This window comes from Pseudophryne corroboree, chromosome 1 (assembly GCF_028390025.1).
Source record: "Pseudophryne corroboree isolate aPseCor3 chromosome 1, aPseCor3.hap2, whole genome shotgun sequence".
In the NCBI taxonomy this organism is placed as follows: Eukaryota; Metazoa; Chordata; class Amphibia; order Anura; family Myobatrachidae; genus Pseudophryne; species Pseudophryne corroboree.
In genome coordinates this window covers 982,396,685-982,414,874 of record NC_086444.1, presented here as the reverse complement: position 1 = coordinate 982,414,874, position 18,190 = coordinate 982,396,685, and positions in this window count along the sequence as shown.

The window sequence follows — 18,190 nt, the reverse complement described above, 5'->3', positions numbered from 1 at the left end:
GGGAGGACTTCTGGTCCTGGGAGCCTGGCATTACAGGCGACCTTTTTCCCCTACCTCTACCTTTAGAGGCAAGGAAGGATGACCCTCTTCCTTTTTTGTATTTATTAGGCCGAAAGAACTGCATCTGATCATGGGGTGCCTTTTTCTGTTGTGCTGGAACATAAGGAAGAAAGGATGACTTACCCGCTGTAGCGGTAGACACCAGGTCAACGAGGACGTCCCCAAACAAGACACTACCTTTATATGGGAGAGCTTCCATAGCTTTCTTGGAGTCAGCATCAGCATTCCATTGATGAATCCACAGCACTCTCCTGGCCGAGACTGCCATGGCATTGGCCCTCGATCCCAAGAGGCCAATATCCCTCGCCGCATCCTTTAGGTAAGCTGCAGCGTCCCTGATATAACCGAGAGTCAAAAGAATGTTATCTCTATCCAGGGTATCCATGTCAGATGCCAAATTATTTGCCCACTTAGCAATAGCACTACTCACCCATGCCGACGCCACGGCAGGTCTGAGGAGTGCACCCGTAGTGACATAAATGGCCTTAAATGTCGTTTCCTGCTTACGATCTGCAGGGTCCTTGAGGGCAGCAGTGTCGGGAGATGGAAATGCCACCTTCTTGGACAGCCGTGACAGAGCCTTGTCCACATTGGGAGATGACTCCCACTTTTCCCTGTCATCAGAGGAGAAAGGATATGCCATAAAAATTCTCTTTGGAATCTGCCACCGTTTATCAGGAGATTCCCAAGCCTTTTCACAAAGAGCGTTCAGTTCATGACGCTCTTTGTGAAAAGGCTTGGGAATCTCCTGAAACGTCACCTCAGGCTTCTTTCCCTTATACAAACAAACGGAACAGCAGGTACTTCAGAAATATGTAAAACATCTTTAATAGCCACAATCATGTACTGAATACTCTTAACCAATTTTGGATGTAAACTGGCTCAACATAGTCACCCAATCAGCAGTCGGCGGTGCCGACAGAGTCACTCACAAATCCTTCTCTGCGCCCCCAGCAACATCCTCCGGGGAGGAGCACTGAGCCTCAGACATGTCGACACACCGTCCCGACACGCACACACACATATTGGCTATAGGGGACAGACCCACAGGAAAGTCTGTTAGAGAAACAGAGGGAGTTTACCAGCTCACACCCCAGAGCCTATTTCAATAATAGCAGATGTCTGCGCTGTTATAATAGCACCAAATTACTGTGAACCCCCCCCCCCCCCCCCCCTCCCCCCCGCTTTGCTCCCTGTTACTTGATCAGGAGAGTGGAGGTCCGGGCAGCGTCTCTGCAGTCTGAGAAGAGAGAAAATGGCGCTGGTAAGCTGTGAGCGCTAAGCCACGCCCCCACCTCGGCGCGCTGTAGTCCCGCTCAATTTTGAATCTTTATACTGGCGGGGGCTTATATTTAGTGCCTAGGCACTTATAATATATCTGTTTTAGCCAGTTTTTACCTCAGTAACATGCTGCCCAGGGCGCCCCCCCCTGCGCCCTGCAAGTGCCGTTGGAAGTGTGTGTGGGAGCATGGCGCTCAGCGCGACCGCTGCGCTGTACCTAGTTACTGAAGTCTTCTGCCGTCACTGAAGTCTTCTGTTCTTCTAAATACTTACCCGGCTTCTTACTTCTGGCTTCTGTTAGGGGGTTGACGGCGCGGCTCCGGGAACAAGCAGCTAGGCGCACCAAGTGATCGAACCCTCTGGAGCTAATGGTGTCCAGTAGCCTAAGAAGCAGAGCCTTTAACTCAGAAGAAGTAGGTCTGCTTCTCTCCCCTCACTCCCACGATGCAGGGAGCCTGTAGCCAGCAGGTCTCCCCGAAAATAAGAATTTACTTACCGATAATTCTATTTCTCGTAGTCCGTAGTGGATGCTGGGGACTCCGTAAGGACCATGGGGGATAGCGGCTCCGCAGGAGACTGGGCACAAAAGTAAAGCTTTAGAACTACCTGGTGTGCACTGGCTCCTCCCCCTATGACCCTCCTCCAAGCCTCAGTTAGGATACTGTGCCCGGACGAGCGTACACAATAAGGAAGGATTTTGAATCCCGGGTAAGACTCATACCAGCCACACCAATCACACCATATAACTTGTGATCTAAACCCAGTTAACCGCATGATAACAGAGGAGCCTCTAGAAAAGATGGCTCACTACAGCAATAACCCGTTTTTTTTTTTTTTTTTTGGTAACAATAACCATGTACCAGTATTGCAGACAATCCGCACTTGGGATGGGCGCCCAGCATCCACTACGGACTACGAGAAATAGAATTATCGGTAAGTAAATTCTTATTTTCTCTGACGTCCTAGTGGATGCTGGGGACTCCGTAAGGACCATGGGGATTATACCAAAGCTCCCAAACGGGCGGGAGAGTGCGGATGACTCTGCAGCACCAAATGAGAGAACTCCAGGTCCTCCTCAGCCAGGGTATCAAATTTGTAGAATTTTACAAACGTATTTGCTCCTGACCAAGTAGCTGCTCGGCAAAGTTGTAAAGCCGAGACCCCTCGGGCAGCCGCCCAAGATGAGCCCACCTTCCTTGTGGAATGGGCTTTTACAGATTTTGTCTGTGGCAGGCCTGCCACAGAATGTGCAAGCTGAATTGTACTACAAATCCAACGAGCAATAGTCTGCTTAGAAGCAGGAGCACCCAGCTTGTTGGGTGCATACAGAATAAACAACGAGTCAGATTTTCTGACTCCAGCCGTCCTGGAAACCTATATTTCCAGGGCCCTGACAACGTCTAGCAACTTGGAGTCCTCCAAGTCCCTAGTAGCCGCAGGCACCACAATAGGTTGATTCAGGTGAAACGCTGAAAACCACCTTAGGGAGAAACTGAGGACAAGTCCTCAATTCCGCCCTGTCCGAATGGAAAATCAGATGAGGGCTTTTACAGGATAAAGCCGCCAATTCTGACACGCACCTGGCCCAGGCCAGGGCCAACAGCATTACCACTTTCCATGTGAGATATTTTAACTCCACATATTTAAGTGGTTCAAACCAATGTGACTTTTGGAACCCAAAAACTACATTTAGATCCCAAGGTGTCACTGAAGGCACAAAAGGAGGCTGTATATACAGTACCCCTTTCACAAACGTCTGAACTTCAGGGACTGAAGCTAGTTCTTTTTGGAAGAAAATTGACAGGGCCGAAATTTGAACCTTAATGGACCCCCATTTCAGGCCCATAGACACTCTTGTTTGCAGGAAATGTAGGAATCGACCTAGTTGAAAATTCCTCCGTCGGGGCCTTACTGGCCTCGCACCACGCAACATATTTTCGCCAAATGCGGTGATAATGTTTTGCGGTTATATCTTTCCTGGCTTTGATCAGGATAGGAATGACTTCATCCGGAATGCCTTTCTCCTTCAGGATCCGGCGTTCAACCGCCATGCCGTCAAACGCAGTCACGGTAAGTCTTGGAACAGACAGGGTCCTTGCTGGAGCAGGTCCCTTCTTAGAGGTAGAGGCCACGGATCCTCCGTGAGCATCTCTTGAAGTTCCGGTTACCAAGTCCTTCTTGGCCAATCCGGAGCCCGAATATAGTGCTTACTCCTCTCCATCTTATAATTCTCAGTACCTTGGGTATGAGAGGCAGAGGAGGGAACACATACACTGACTGGTACACCCACTGTGTTACCAGAGCGTCTACAGCTATTGCCGGAGGGTCCCTTGACCCGGCGCAATACTTGTCGAGTTTTATAAACATGTGGAAGACTTCTGGGTGAAGTCCCCACTTGCTGACAGTGCTATCACATGATTTTCCGCCCAGCGAAGAATCCTTGCAGCTTCTGCCATTGCCCTCCTGCTTCTTGTGTCACCCTGTCTGTTTACGTGGGTGACTGCCGTGATGTTGTCCGAATGGATCAACTCCGGGTGACCTTGAAGCAGAGGTCTTGCTGAGCTTAGAGCATTGTAAATGGCCCTTAGCTTCAGGATATTTATGTGAAGTGATGTCTCCAGGCTTGACCATAAGCTCTGGAAATTCCTTCCCTGTGTGACTGCTCCCCAGCCTCGCAGGCTGGCATCCGTGGTCACCAGGACCCAGTCCTGAATGTCGAATCTGCGGCCCTCTAGAAGATGAGCACTCTGCAACAACCACAGGAGAGACACACTTGTGCTTGGTGACAAGGGTTATCCGCTGATGCATCTGAAGATGCGACCCGGACCATTTGTCCAGCAGGTCCCACTGGAAAGTTCTTGCGTGGAATCTGCCGAATGGGATTGCTTCGTAGGAAGCCACCATTTTTCCCAGAACCCTTTCATTGATGTACTGAGACTTGGCTCGGTTATAGGAGGTTCCCGACTAGCTCGGATAACTCCCTGACTTTCTCCTCCGGGAGAAACACCAGGATCATCCCTAGGAACAGACGAAGAGTCGTCGGAATCAGCTGCGATTTTGGAATATTGAGAATCCAATCGTGCTGCCGCAACACTACCTGAGATAGTGCTACACCGACCTCCAACTGTTCCCTGGATCTTACCCTTATCAGGGAATCGTCCAAGTAAGGGATAACTAAAATTCCCTTCCTTCGAAGGAGTATCATCATTTCGGCCATTACCTTGGTAAAGACCTGGGGTGCCGTGGACCATCCATACGGCAGCGTCTGAAACTGATAGTGACAGTTCTGTACCATAAACCTGAGGTACCCTTGGTGAGAAGGGTAAATTGGGACATGAAGGTAAGCATCCTTGATGTCCCGAGACATCATGTAGTCCCCTTCTTCCAGGTTCGCAATCACTGCTCTGAGTGACTCAATCTTGAATTTGAACCTCCGTATGTAAGTGTTCAAGATTTTAGATTTAGAATCGGTCTTACCGAGCCGTCCGGCTTCGGTACCACAACAGTGTGGAATAATACCCCGTTCCCTGTAGCAGGAGGGGTACCTTGATTATCACCTGCTGGGAATACAGCTTGTGAATGGCTTCCAAAACTGCCTCCCTGTCAGAAGGAGACATCGGTAAAGCCGACTTTAGGAAACGGCGAGGGGGAGACGTCTTGAATTCCAATTTGTACCCCTGAGATATCCCTTGAAGGATCCAGGGGTCTACTTGCGAGTGAGCCCACTGCGCGCTGAAATTCATTGAGACGGGCCCCCACCGTGCCTGATTCTGCTTGTAAAGCTCCAGCGTCATACTGAGGGCTTGGCAGAGGCGGGAGAGGGCTTCTGTTCCTGGGAACTGGCTGATTTCTGCAGCCTTTTTCCTCTCCCTCTGTCACGGGGCAGAAATGAGGAACCTTTTGCCCGCTTGCCCACGAAAAGACTGCGCCTGATAATACGGCGTCTTCTTATGTTGAGAGGCGACCTTGGGTACAAACGTGGATTTCCCAGCTGTTGCCGTGGCCACCAGGTCTGAAAGACCGACCCCAAATAACTCCTTCCCTTAATAAGGCAATACTTCCAAATGCCGTTTGGAATCCGCATCACCTGACCACTGTCGTGTCCATAACCCTCTACTGGCAGAAATGGACAACGTACTTAGACTTGATGCCAGTCGGCAAATATTCCGCTGTGCATCACGCATATATAGAAATGCATCTTTTAAATGCTCTATAGGCAACAATATACTGTCCCTATCTAGGGTATCAATATTTTCAGTCAGGGAATCCGACCACGCCAACCCAGCACTGCACATCCAGGCTGAGGCGATTGCTGGTCGCAGTATAACACCAGTATGTGTGTAAATACATTTTAGGATACCCTCCTGCTTTCTATCAGCAGGATCCTTAAGGGCGGCCATCTCAGGAGAGGGTAGAGCCCTTATTCTTACAAGCGTGTGAGCGCTTTGTCCACCCTAGGGGGTGTTTCCCAACGCACCCTAACCTCTGGCGGGAAAGGATATAATGCCAATAACATTTTAGAAATTATCAGTTGTTATCGGGGGAAACCCACGCATCATCACACACCTCATTTAATTTCTCAGATTCAGGAAAACTACAGGTAGTTTTTCCTCACCGAACATAATACCCCTTTTTGGTGGTACTCGTATTATCAGAAATGTGTAAAACATTTTTCATTGCCTCAATCATGTAACGTGTGGCCCTACTGGAAGTCACATTTGTCTCTTCAACGTCGACACTGGAGTCAGTATCCGTGTCGGCGTCTATATCTGCCATCTGAGGTAACGGGCGCTTTAGAGCCCCTGATGGCCTATGAGACGTCTGGACAGGCACAAGCTGAGTAGCCGGCTGTCTCATGTCAACCACTGTCTTTTATACAGAGCTGACACTGTCACGTAATTCCTTCCAACAGTTCATCCACTCAGGTGTCGACCCCCTAGGGGGTGACATCACTATTACAGGCAATCTGCTCCGTCTCCACATCATTTTTCTCCTCATACATGTCGACACAAACGTACCGACACACAGCACACACACAGGGAATGCTCTGATAGAGGACAGGACCCCACTAGCCCTTTGGGGAGACAGAGGGAGAGTTTGCCAGCACACACCAGAGCGCTATATATATACAGGGATAACCTTATATAAGTGTTTTTTCTAATACTGCGCGTAATTAGTGCCCCCCTCTCTTTTTTAACCCTTTCTGTAGTGTAGTGACTGCAGGGGAGAGCCAGGGAGCTTCCCTCCAACGGAGCTGTGAGGGAAAATGGCGCCAGTGTGCTGAGGAGATAGGCTCCGCCCCCTTATCGGCGGCCTTATCTCCCGTTTTTCTATGTATTCTGGCAGGGGTTAAATGCATCCATATAGCCCAGGAGCTATATGTGATGCATTTTTTTTGCCATCCAAGGTGTTTTTATTGCGTCGCAGGGCGCCCCCCCCCCAGCGCCCTGCACCCTCAGTGACCGGAGTGTGAAGTGTGCTGAGAGCAATGGCGCACAGCTGCGGTGCTGTGCGCTACCTTGTTGAAGACAGGACGTCTTCTGCCGCCGATTTTCCGGACCTCTTCTGTCTTCTGGCTCTGTAAGGGGGCCGGCGGCGCGGCTCTGGGACCTATCCATGGCTGGGCCTGTGATCGGTCCCTCTGGAGCTAATGTCCAGTAGCCCAAGAAGCCCAATCCACTCTGCACGCAGGTGAGTTCGCTTCTTCTCCCCTTAGTCCCTCGATGCAGTGAGCCTGTTGCCAGCAGGTCTCACTGAACATAAAAATCTAACTTTTCACTAAGCAGCTCAGGAGAGCCACCTAGTGTGCACCCTTCCTCGTTCGGGCACAAAAATCTAACTGAGGCTTGGAGGAGGGTCATAGGGGGAGGAGCCAGTGCACACCAGGTAGTTCTAAAGCTTTACTTTTGTGCCCAGTCTCCTGCGGAGCCGCTATCCCCCATGGTCCTTACGGAGTCCCCAGCATCCACTAGGACGTCAGAGAAAATAAAAAACCTAACAGAAAGTCTTTTCAGAGAAACTCAGGAGAGCTCCCCTAGTGTGTGTCCAGTCTCTCTGGGCACAGAATCTAACTGAGGTCTGGAGGAGGGGCATAGAGGGAGGAGCCAGTTCACACCCAGTAAAAGTCTTATAGTGTTCCCATGTCTTCTGCGGATCCCGTCTATACCCCCATGGTCATTTTGGAGTCCCCAGCAACCTCTAGGACGTAAGAGAAACATATATATTTGACACAATGTCATTCAGTGCATTTTACTATTCCATGTCATTAAATATTATAAAGCCAGAGAACAAGACTATACAGTGGGAATTTCATAAAATAAACAAAATAAAATGAATCATAGAGGAGCAACCCTTTAAAACCTTGAGGCTAACCCTATAAATGAGAGACAGTTGCTCAAAATGTTAAGAGGATGACTATGGATTATGTATATTAAATTGAGTATTTAGCATGTTAATTGGACGCTGTTCTGACAGCATTCGCATGCTGAAGCCCTGTGCAGTATGCGCACACGCAGAAGCCACACAACGGTATCTCACATGTGCAAACACCTCTGCTTGACTGACAGACAGAGGTATTTGCGGGGTGGAAGGGGGCGTCGGCGGTTCGGGGGCGGCAATGTGGCGCTGCTGGCAGGGCTGTCTGCTGCAGCTGCATGACGTCACATGCAACCGCTGCGAGCCATAATATGACGGCTAGCCATCTGCCTTTGCAGATTTCCAGTTCTAAAACAGTCTATTCCCTAAACCTTCATTATGATGCCTATGAAAGGGATGATGGATGCTATGCCGATGCTTTTGCAATTCAGTGATTATCAGTAAATTGCGCATACATATGCTTTGCACTGTGCATGCACCAAAGTCTAATAGCAATGTTGCAGAGCGCTTACCGTCACGCAGAGTGATTGACAGGCACCATTTATGGACATTTAATGCATGCCTATCAGGGTGGGGGATTATGAGAAAATCAAGCAAAAAAGTGTTGTTTTTTGTAAATATGGAATTTTGACCCTGGAACACCCTGTCAATGTTAACTGATTTTATTTTATTTTTCAAAAGTATTTTATTGAGATTATATAAGGCAGAACAAACATACTCCAGTGATCAGTACATAAATAAACATACACTTACACCGAGCCAGGAGAATGTCAGTGGAGTGTCACATATACAGAGAAACAAGCACATGTATCTCGGTGTACCAAAACCATTAAAACCCATGTACAGTCACGGAATATTGCAATAGGAAAAATATAAAGAAAGAATAGAGAAGGAGGAGGGTGAATAGGGAAGGTGGGGTCAGGGATGAGGGGAGGGGGGGAGGGAAGAGACGCAATGAACTGATCATCAGCATAAAAAGAACTAATTCAATAAGAATGTGTAAGTGTCAACACCAGGTCAATAATATATATTAGCAGACAGGCCTAGGGACTATGTTGCTACAGACTATGATTGGAAGTATAGATACTAGGAACCGTGTTTCAGTGGGTTCAGAGTATGAAGCCTCAACAATCAGCTATGGACTTTCAAGCAATTTCCTATGCAAATACCAGTCTGTTGATTCAAATTGTGCAAAGATCCGACATTGGGCATCGGATGGCAGTGTAGAAATATAAGGATTCCATTTTTTATAAAACTGTACTACCCCTTTTTCCAAGTCAGATAAAATAGGATTTTAATACCTACCGGTAAATCCTTTTCTCTTAGTCCGTAGAGGATGCTGGGGACACTTCAAGAACCATGGGGTATAGACGGGATCAGCAGGAGACATGGGCACTTTAAGACTTTCAAAGGGGTGTGAACTGGCTCCTCCCTCTATGCCCCTCCTCCAGACTCCAGTTATAGGAACTGTGCCCAGGGAGACGGACATTTCGAGGAAAAGGATTTATTGTTAAACTAAGGTGAGATACATACCAGCTCACACCTCAAGCACGCAGTACAACATGGCATTCAACAACGCAAGTCAACTGCATGAACAACATCAGCAACAGGCTGACCATAAACGTAACACAACATGTGTGTGATGGGCGCCTAGCATCCTCTACGAACTAAGAGAAAAGGATTTACCGGTAGGTATTAAAATCCTATTTTCTCATGCTGGAGACACTTCAAGAACCATGGGGTTTATACCAAAGCTCTAGAACGGGCGGGAGAGTGCGGATGACTCTGCAGCACCGATTGACCAAACGAGGTCCTCATCAGCCAGGGTATCAAACTTGTAGAACTTCGCAAAGGTGTTTGAACCCGACCAAGTAGCCGCTCGGCAAAGTTGTAAAGCCGAGACCCCACGGGCAGCCGCCCAGGATGAGCCCACCTTTCTGGTAGAATGGGCCTTCACCGATTTCGGTAACGGCAATCCAGCTGTAGAATGAGCCTGCTGAATCGTATGACAGATCCAGTGCGCAAAAGTCTGCTTGGAAGCGGGAGCCCCAATTTTGTTGTGAGCATACAGGACAAACAAAGCCTCCATCTTCCTAAACTGAGCCGATCTGGCGACATAAATTTTCAAAGCTCTGACTACGTCGAGAAACTTCGATTCCAGCAAGGCGTCAGTAACCACTGGCACCACAATAGATTGGTTCAAGTGGAACAACGAAACCACTTTCGGCAGAAACTGGTGACGAGTCCTCAACTCTGCTCTATCTTCATGGAAGATCAAATAAGGGCTCTTGTGAGACAAGGCCGCCAATTCAGACACCCGCCTGGCGGATGCCAAGGCCAACAGCATGACCACTTTCCAAGTGAGAAATTTCAACTCCACCTTTTATAAAGGTTCAAACCAATGAGATTGAAGGAACTGCAACACCACGTTAAGATCCCACGGTGCCACAGGGGGCACAAAGGGAGGTTGGATGTGCAACACGCCTTTCACAAAAGTCTGAACTTCTGGAAGGGAGGTCAATAGTTTTTGGAAGAATACCGATAAGGCTGAAATTTGTACTTTAATGGAGCCCAACTTTAGGCCCGCATCCACACCGGCTTGTAGAAAATGGAGAAAACGTCCTAACTGAATTTCTTACGTATGAGCCTTCTTGGATTCACACCAAGACACGTATTTTCTCCAAATATGGTGGTAATGTTTAGACGTTACTCCTTTCCTGGCCTGAATAAGAGTGGGGATGACTTCCTTGGGAAAGCCCTTTCGGGCTAGGACCCGACGTTCAACCTCCAAGCCGTCAAACGAAGACGCGGGAAGTCTTGGAACACGCACGGCCCCTGCTGTAACAGATCCTCCCTCAGAGGAAGAGGCCAGGGATCTCTTATGAGTAATTCCTGAAGATCTAGATACCAAGCCCTCCTTGGCCAGTCTGGAGCAATGAGGATCGCTTGAACCTTTGTTCTTATGATCTTTATCACTTTTGGAATGAGTGGAAGCGGAGGAAACACGTACACCGACTGAAACACCCACGGTGTCACTAGGGCGTCCACTGCTATTGCTTGAGGGTCTCTCGACCTGGAACAATATCTCTGAAGTTTTTTGTTGAGGCGAGACCCCATCATGTCTATTTGAGGAATTCCCCAAAGACTTGTCACTTCTGCAAAGACCTCTTGATGAATACCCCACTCTCCTGGATGGAGATCGTGTCTGCTGAGGAAGTCTGTTTCCCAGTTGTCCACTCCTGGAATGAAGATCGCTGACAGAGCGCTTGTATGCCTTTCCGCCCAATGGAGAACCTTTGTGGCCTCTGCCATAGCCGCTCTGCTCTTTGTTCCGCCCTGGCGGTTTATGTACGCTACTGCTGTTATGTTGTCCGACTGAATCAAGACGGACTGATTGCGAAGAAGATGTTCTGCTTGTAGAAGGCTGTTGTGAATGGCCCTCAACTCCAGAACATTTATGTGTAGACACATTTCCTGGCTTGACCATCTTCCCTGGAAGTTTTCCCCCTGTGTGACTGCTCCCCAGTCTCGGAGATTCGCATCCGTGGTCACTAAGATCCAGTCCTGGATCCCGAACCTGCGTCCCTCTAGGAGGTGAGAGCTGTGCAGCCACCACAGGAGTGAGATTCTGGTCTTGGAAGACAGGGTTATCCTTCGGTGCATGTGCAGATGGGACCCGGACCACTTGTCCAACAGGTCCCACTGAAACACTCTGGCATGGAATCTGCCAAACTGAATGGCCTCGTAGGCCGCCACCATTCTTCCCCAGCAACCGAGTGCATTGATGGATCGATACTCTTGGTGGTTTCAGGATTTGTTTGACCAGATTCTGAATTTCCAGAGCCTTTTCCACTGGAAGAAAAACTCTCTGTAATTCTGTGTCCAGAATCATTCCCAAAAACGACAGCCGTCTCGTCGGAACCAACTGTGATTTTGGCAAGTTTAGGAGCCAACCATGTTGCTGCAGAATTGTCAGGGATAGCGTAATGTTCTGCAGTAATTGTTCCCTGGATCTTGCCTTTATCAGGAGATCGTCCAAGTACGGGATAATCGTGACTCCTTGCTTGCGTAGGAGAACCATCATTTCGGCCCTTACTTTGGTGAAAACCCTCGGAGCCGTGGACAGACCAAACGGCAACGTCTGAAATTGGTAATGACAATCCCGAACTGCAAACCTAAGGAAAGCCTGATGTGGGGGATAAATGGGAACATGTAAGTAGGCATCCTTTATGTCTACCAACACCATAAAATCCCCCTCCTCTAGTCTAAAGATCACTGCCCGGAGAGATTCCATCTTGAATTTGAATTTTTTTAGGTAGAAATTGAGGGATTTGAGGTTCAGGATTGGTCTGACTGAGCCGTCTGGCTGCGGGACCACGAACAGGCTCGAATTAAAGCCTCCTCCCTGTTGTGACGGGGGAACCCCGACAATGATTTGATTGTGGCACAATTTTTGTATTGCGGCGCATACCACCTCCCTGTTTGAAAAAGAAGCTGGTAAGGTCGATTTGAAAAATCGGTGAGGGGGAATGTCTTGAAACTTCAGTTTGTACCCCTGGGACACTATTTCTAAGACCCATGGGTCTTAGAACGAGCCCGGAACTGACTGAAGAGCCTGAGACGTGCCCCCACAGGTGCGGACTCCCGCAGAGGAGCCCTAGCGTCATGCGGTGGACTTGGCAGAAGCCGGGGAGGACTTCTGCTCCTGGGAACTGGCCACGGCTGGTGATCGTTTACCTTTTCCCTTTCCTCTAGTAGCATGGAAGGAAGACCCTCGGCCCTTTCTGTATTTATTGGGCCGAAAGGACTGCATCTGATAGTGTGCTTTCTTTTGTGGTGCAGGCACATAAGGTAAAAATGACAACTTACCCGCGGTAGCCGTAGATACCAAATCAGCGAGGCCGTCACCAAACAATACACCACCTTTATACGGTAGAAACTCCATAGCTTTCTTAGAGTCAGCATCAGCATTCCATTGATGAATCCACAATGCTCTCCTAGCTCAGACTGCCATGGCATTGGCCCGTGATCCCAAGAGGACAATATCTCTCGCAGCTTCCTTTAGGTAGACAGCAGTGTCCCTGATATGACCTAGTGTCAAAAGAATGCTATCCCTATCCAGGGTATCCATTTCAGATGACAAGTTATCTGCCCATTTTTCGATAGCACTACTCATCCATGCAGATGCAATGGCTGGTCTGAGTAGCGTACCCGTGGTGACATAAATGGATTTCAAAGTATTTTCCCGTCTACGATCCGCAGGATCCTTTAGGGTTGCCGTGTCAGGGGACGGAAGAGCCACCTATTTGGACAGCCGTGACAGAGCTTTGTCCACAATGGGGGGGTGACTCCCATTTTTCCCTATCCCCAGAGGGAAACGGATACGCCACTACAATCCTTTTGGGAATCTGAAACTTCTTGTCAGGATTTTCCCAAACCTTTTCACAAAGCGTGTTCAGTTCATGAGAGGGAGGAAATGTTACCTCAGGTTTCTTCCCTTTATACATACAGACCCTAGTATCAGGAACAGTAGGGTCCTCAGTGATATATAGTACATCTTTTATAGCCACAATCATGTACTGAATGCTCTTTGCCAGTTTTGGATCTAATCTGGCATCACTATAGTCGACACTTGAGTCAGTGTCCGTGTCGGTATCCGTGTCTGCCAGCTGGGCAAATTAACGTTTTTGTGACCCCGAGGGGGTCTGGACTTGAAACAACACATCCTCTATGGATTTCTTCCAAGCCTGGTTCTGAGACTCAGATTTATCCAATCTTTTATTTATCAGAGCCACATTAGCATTCAAGGCACTCAAAACATTCACCCAATCCGGTGTCGGCGGTGCCGACATGGTCACTCCCACAGCCGTTTGTGTCCCTAACATAGTCTCCTCCTGGGAAGAGCACTCCGCCTCAGACATGCCGACACACGTGCACCGACCACACGCAGACACACTGGGCCTATAGGGGACAGACCCACAGTAAAGCCTGTCAGAGAGACACAGAGGGAGTATTGCAAGCTCACAACCCAGCGCCTAATCCCGGACTGTAAACAGCACAGAAGATGTCCCAGACCTGCAGCGCTTTTATAAGTTACATATAATGCACCAAAAACAACTGTGCCCCCCCCCCCGTTTTGCACCGTTACTTGTACAGCAGTGTGAGGAGGACCAGCGTCCCTGCAGCCTTGTGTAGAGAAAATGGCGCCAAGCTGTGTGCTGTGAGGGCTAAGCCCCGCCCCCGTAATGGCGCGCTTCAGACACGCTCTTTTTTAATTTTTTTTATACTGGCGGGGGTCCGGACAGTGCCCTGGTACTTAGTCCGCTCTTGCCAGGTAGTTATTGAGGCTCAAATGCTGCCCGGGGCGCCCCCCCCCCCCCCACACCCTGCACCCTGTAGTGCCGCTGTGTGTGGGAGCATGGCGCGCAGCGTGCGATTGCTGTGCGGTACCTCAAAGCCGTCACTGAAGTCTTCTGATCTTCTTCTACTCACCTGTCTTCTGGCTCTGCAAGGGGGGTGACGGCGGGCTCTGGGAACGAGCATCTAGGCGTACCTAGCGATCAGACCCTTAGAAACTAATGGTGTCCTGTAGCCAAAGAAGCAGAGCCTTTAAACTCATAGAAGTAGGTCTGACTTCTCTTACCTAAGTCCCACGGAGCAGGGAGATTGTTGCCAGCAGTTCTCCCTGAACATAAAAAACCTAACAAAGTCTTTTCAGAGAAACTCAGTAGAGCTCCTCAGAGTGCACCCAGTCTGCCTGGGCACAGATTCTAAACTGGAATCTGGAGGAGGGGCATAGAGGGAGAAGCCAGTTCACACCCCTTTGAAAATCTTAAAGTGCCCATGTCTCCTGCGGATCCCGTCTATACCCCATGGTTCTTGAAGTGTCCCCAGCATCCTCTAGGACGTATGAGAAAGTATATTATATATATATATATATATATAGCATTCCAAGTCAGCCGGCACTCCGTGCTTCCATACAGCTGGTCCCGGTGCCCAGTGCAATAGTCCACAGATACCTCCAAAATAGCACGGCACTCGCAGGGACTCGTTTCACCAAGAATTTAATAACGGTGTTTACACAGTCAACATGTTTCGAGGCTGACGCCCCTTCCTCAGGACACACCAACAAACAACATACAAACGTACATTGAACATTTCAATACCTGATACCCAGGGGATCCACCCGCCGCGCTAATCGACCACAGCTGCCACAGCTGAGAGACCGCGGGCGCCTCACTTCCGGATCCATGCCGGCGGAAGTTGCATAGCAACCTCCAGCTTGCGTTCCAGCAGAGAGGAACCAGCCACTATGTCATCAAGCGGCGCTGCACATGGACGGAGCAGGGGGGAACAAAACAACATACACATATATATATAAAACCATGACCACTTATTTAGCCTATTAACCAGCAACATCCATCACAAGCACAAATTGCAACAACTGCAAAACATATAATATCCCACACATCTAATCTACAGGAGTGCAGAGAATAACATATACCCCTGAGATTCGTTTGTATACATAACATCAGATGACCCATATCCAACCGCATACTGGTTACACTATGTCCTATTACATCAGACTATTCCAATTAATTTTTTCGTTTAATCCGTTAGGGGCAGTAGTACCCAAACGTGTAATCCATCTAGCCTCCGTTATAATTAAAGATTTAACCCCGTCTCCTCCACGAGGAGAGTCTGGAATATGGTCAATTATAAAATACTTCAAATCTGACAAAGAGTGACCCATCATCCTAAAGTGACGGGCCACCGGTTGGTCAGAAGTTTTTCCTTCGGACGACAGATGAATCGCAGACCTATGTAAAGCCATTCTTTCACGGAACTTCCGTGAAGTCTGGCCAACATAGTACATGCCACACGGACATGCAATCACGTACACCACAAAAGATGAGGTGCACGTGAGCACATGTCGGATCTCAAATCTTTTCTGAAGATGAGGATGCTGGAAAGATCTACAGGTAACCATAAATTTGCACGTAGTGCAATTATGGCAGCTGTAGCAGCCTGCGGGTTTCACGTATACATTAGGCATCTTAGGAATACCTCTACCGGCAATATCTGTAACCATAAGTCTATCCCTGAGAATATGACCTCTCCTAAATGCTGCCAAAGGACGCACATCTCTAAAACATGGCAAATCTTTATCCGAAGCCACTATAGGCCATAAAGCCTTAGTTGCATGTTTAATTACTGGACTAGCCGTAGTGAAGCTACTAGCCCATGGTAGAACTTTCTCAGATCTTTTAGTACATGACTGCATTAACTGAGAACGTGGCATACTTAACACTTGATGTTTATTCTCCAAGAGCATTTTAGGATCATAGCCTCTGGAGATAAATTTTGCTATCAGATTATCAATGGTGACTTCAGCCTTAGCTGGATCACTAGAAATTCTAGCCACCCTCATCATCTGAGATCAGGGCAAACCCCGCTTCAAAAGTAATGGATGATGGCTAGAAGCTAGCAAAAATGTATTTCTATCAACATCCTTGCTAAATACCTCTGTCTCAATCTTACCAACTAGGATAGTTACTTGTACATCTAGAAAATGTGCCTGAACTTCACTACACCCCCGTTGCTGTAGCCTATATACATCAATCCCTCATGAGGGTGGACTGGTGTCAATGAGGAACTTTTTACATAAATTTTTGGATCCAATGTTATGCAACCATGACCTCTTCCTACAGTTGCTTGAATTGACCCTATATAGGAACTACGTTCTTTATGATGGTCATTACTATCTCCAGCAACGGGGGGGGTGCGATGGGGTCCCCTGTGGCCCCATCGTATGCCAACGTGTATATGTTTGAGCAGGAAGAAAAATTGTTCCTAAATCATCCGATGGTATCAAGGTGTATTAAATTATACACCAGATACATCGATGATATTTTCCTGCTATGGACAGGAAGTTTGGAAGTGCTCACGGCAGTAATTGAGGAGATAAATGCAAGCACGTCGGCTATTAAGTTTACTTATGTTTGTAGTGAAGTTCAGGCACATTTTCTAGATGTACAAGTAACTATCCTAGATGGTAAGATTGAGTCAGAGGTATTCAGCAAGGATGTTGATAGGAATACATTTTTGCTAGCTTCTAGCCATCATCCATTACCTTTGAAGCGGTGTTTGCCCCGATCTCAGATGATGAGGGTGGCTAGAAGTTCTAGTGATCCAGCTAAGGCTGTTTTGACATGCATTTCCTGTAATGAGGATCCACTCAACAATTGTAATGTTTTGTCATAGTGACGGAATATATCGTCCCGGCTTCTCAATGTTCAGAATAAACTGTTTCCACGACTGCATAATCTGGCTCTGAAGTCTGTTACATGAAACAGTTATTAAATCATTGTATAAAAATCTAGTTTTATATGGGCATATGCGTAAAAAGTTCAGTAAAGGGAAAAAAGGATCAGACATAGAGACATGGGGGGTCATTCCGAGTTGGTCGCTAGCTGCCGTTGTTCGCAGCGCAGTGATCAGGCTAAAAATCTGCATTTCTGCGCATGCACCGCAATGCTCAGGCGCGTCGTACAGGTACAATGAGCATTGTGGGTTTGCACAGAGTCTAACGAACATTCCTGTTGCACGGCCGAACGCAGGAAGATTGACATGAAGTGGGTGTTTCTGGGTGTCAACTGACCGTTTTCAGAGAGTGCTTAGAAAAACGCAGGCGTGACAGAAAAAAAGCAGGCGTGGCTGGGCGTTCGCTGGGCGGGTGTGTGACATCAAAAACCGTCTCTCCGTCGTTAGAATCAACTACAGGGCTGGTCTTGTTTTGCACAAAAAGATTTTGCAGACTCTCTGCTGCATAAGCATTCGCACTTCTGCAAAGCGAAAATACACTCCCCCAGTGGGTGGCGACAATGCGTTTGCACGGCTGCTAAAAACTGCTAGCGAGCGATCAACTCGGAATGACCTCCATTTTTCATTGCCGGTGGCAAGTAGGCTATATAATGTTTATTATGCAGGTGCATAATACCTGCAGAGCGGCAGGTATTATGCAATGTTAACTGATTTTAGATCGATTATTGGCAAATAAACCCCTGAGACCTAAATCTCTAATTACAAAAGAACCAACCTGTTATGACCATGGAATCAGACTGAAGATGAAGTCCAGGCCAATCACAGTTCTATCAGACTATTGGGTGGGAAATGTACAGTAATAGGTTATGAGTTTGTAAAAGTGCCTTAAAAGAAGTAATCTTCGCTTTAAATCTTGATGCATAATTGGCAAAAACTTTTACAAACTTATAACCCAGTGGTTCTCAAACTGTGTGTCACCATGGGATGCCTCAGGACACTTGCAGGAGTGCCTTGGATTGGTGGTCCAGAACCAATTCAAATTATTTATGGTCAATGTAATATGAAAAACCAGTGCTGGTGGCTGCCAGTCATAAAACATGTGGACAAGCAGAAGCAAATCTTGTCCCTCGCCACACAATAGAACCTAAGG